The sequence below is a fragment of the Cottoperca gobio genome, unplaced genomic scaffold, assembly GCF_900634415.1.
Source record: "Cottoperca gobio unplaced genomic scaffold, fCotGob3.1 fCotGob3_37arrow_ctg1, whole genome shotgun sequence".
NCBI classification, from domain to species: domain Eukaryota; kingdom Metazoa; phylum Chordata; class Actinopteri; order Perciformes; family Bovichtidae; genus Cottoperca; species Cottoperca gobio.
The window spans coordinates 179,741-182,170 of NW_021166973.1; the positions used below are offsets into that span (position 1 = coordinate 179,741).

The 2,430-nt window shown below is 47.0% G+C and overlaps 1 long non-coding RNA gene across 1 annotated transcript; it reads right to left on the minus strand.

Moving 5' to 3' along the window:
* Positions 1 to 288: 288 nt before the first annotated feature.
* On the minus strand, positions 289 to 2,225 carry LOC115005850 (uncharacterized). Its single transcript, XR_003831991.1, has 3 exons — positions 1,040 to 2,225; positions 504 to 640; positions 289 to 418 (listed from the first exon to the last, which is right to left on the minus strand). It is a non-coding gene; the product is annotated as an uncharacterized LOC115005850 (long non-coding RNA).
* Positions 2,226 to 2,430: the final 205 nt, after the last annotated feature.

A 2,430-nucleotide genomic window follows, 5' to 3' on the forward strand; every position in this document is an offset into this window, starting at 1 on the left:
ATGATTAATTTGAAGTATTTTAATGTTTAATAAATTGCTGCACTTTACCACATCCTGTTGGTGAGAAACTTTCCTTTGACCTTTTCCACACCGTACTGTTGATAAAGTTTATTTCCTGTAAACGTGTTCATTAGGCCGACAGTGAAGCTGCACAGACCAGCAGACAGTTTGTATTAAACTTTAGTTTGTATAAACCTGATTACAGCAGACATGACTCTGCTGTGAGTCACATAAACACAATGTTTCTGGACGTCGGACCAAAGAAGGAGCTGGAGACTTTGAACTCACGCATCAGCTGGTTGAGGTCGGCCCGCGGCAGAGCGCTGAAGGCGGCATTGGTGGAGCGAAGAAGGTGAGCGCCAACTGCTGGTTCAGCAGTTCCGTCATCCCGGCAGTCTGCACGGCTCCGACCAGCAGGCTGAACACAGAGAGGGAAACTACAACTGTCTCACTGTCTTCTTCTGCTCATTAATACATGCAGACACACCTGTGTTTAAACTCACCTGAAGCGGTCGTCTGCCTTCAGGACGTCCATGATGGTGCCCATGGGTGGGGTTAGGACTTTGTCCACGGTGAACATCGCGGCGTAGCGTCCTGCCTTATCATGAGCAGCGATGCAGGCGTTCTCAATGCACAGGCTCTACACACACACAAACACACACAATGTTTGTAACGCGAAATGCAAAGCTGTCAGGGCAACAGGTCTAACCTGAGAAACACCTGGTCAAACATAAAATACATGTTTGTGGCCTGAGAGCGGCAGCTAACGTTAGCACGCCTGCAGCCAGCGCTAAGGGAGTCGAAGCCTCCAGGGACGACGAGGCTTTGATGAGGTGTGACAACTTCATTCAAACCTTCATGTAACTTCTCTGTTTGTTAAGTTGTTGCTGAGATAACTGGGCTGTTCCCTCTGTCTTGGTTGACGTTAGCTTAGTATTTCTTATTAGCATTAGCTAACACTATGTTAAAACAGTACGTGAGGTATTTTAGAACGTCCAAAATCAATAGTATATGAAATGTATTCTAAAACTGAAGTTACCTGTTATTACAGGGAGAGTAAAGCACCTCTGTTTCTGGGTGGGAAAGTCACAAGGTCATGAGATGTGAAAGAGTAGATCTCTGTCGTCCCAAACTAAGAGGAGAAACCTCGATGGTGGTGAAGAGAACAGAAGGAGGATTTAATCCTCGCGTATCAGGCCCAACTTTAGAGGATGTGGAATCAATCTGCAGTCTGACGACGAGGCAGAAGAGGCAGAAGAGCTGAGGCTTGTTCTTCAGGGTGAACCTCTCAACCACCAGAGCTCTCACACACACACACACACACATACACACACACACACACACACACACACACACACACACACACACACACACACACACACACACACACACACACACACACACACACTGTCTGGAAAGATTTAGCAGCTGTGGGAAGCAGGAAACTTCTTGTGGTCTGCAGAGTTCATTACTGAGCAGAATAGCAGAAATGTGAGCCACCCACGAGTGGAGGAGCTAAAACATGTGGAGACACGGAGGACAGCGGTGACACGGAGGACACCCACTGCACAATCAATAACTCCGTCAGATTCTCGTGTGTTGTGTTTCCTGGGCGACACGAAGAGCTACATGAACTCTGCTAAAAGTGAACAAAACAAGAGAAACAACCAGAACGTTTAAAGTCTGGAAGATCACAGCGGAGAAACTTCAGCTGTACAACCAGAAACCAGCGGGCTCCGTCCTGCAGGCTCCTCCGTGCGAACCTTAACTTGTCCCGTCTCTCTGCAGGCGGCTCTGATTCTCTGCATGAAACCTTCCCTCAGGCGGTCGCAGTAATGAGGCTGCGGTGTGCACACAGTCAGGCACTCACCACATTCCTGCAGTCCTCCTGCTTTTGAAAAACCTTTTGAAAATGAAAATAAAGTTTGATGTGTCCACTCAGACGCATCTTAACTGAAATAATAGAGACCTCACAAATCAAACTAAAGCTCATCTTCAGAACTGATGTATGTTAAAGACATTAATGAAAAGCCACAAACTCAGTGACCTCATGAAGTCATCTCTGAGGAAGAGAAGAGATATTTATTACCAATGAAGACCGACGATCCGCCCGACAGCAGGCGACACAGTCAGACTAAATATCTGTTCTGTGAGTCCACAGCTGACGGGGAGGATATAAGTGAGTCAGCCTTTGATAATGTGGGGAAAGGAAGTCTGTGTGAATGTATCTGAAGCTACAGGCAATGAAAATCACTGCATCTGTTTTAATTTGTCACGTGAGGAACAAGTTGCAGCAGCAGATACCTCTGTGTCTGTACTCTGGTGGTACAGCAGAGGATGCGTCTGTGTCCTGTACTCTGGTGGTACAGCAGCAGATACTTCTGTGTCTGTACTCTGGTGGTACAGCAGCAGATACTTCTGTGTCTGTAC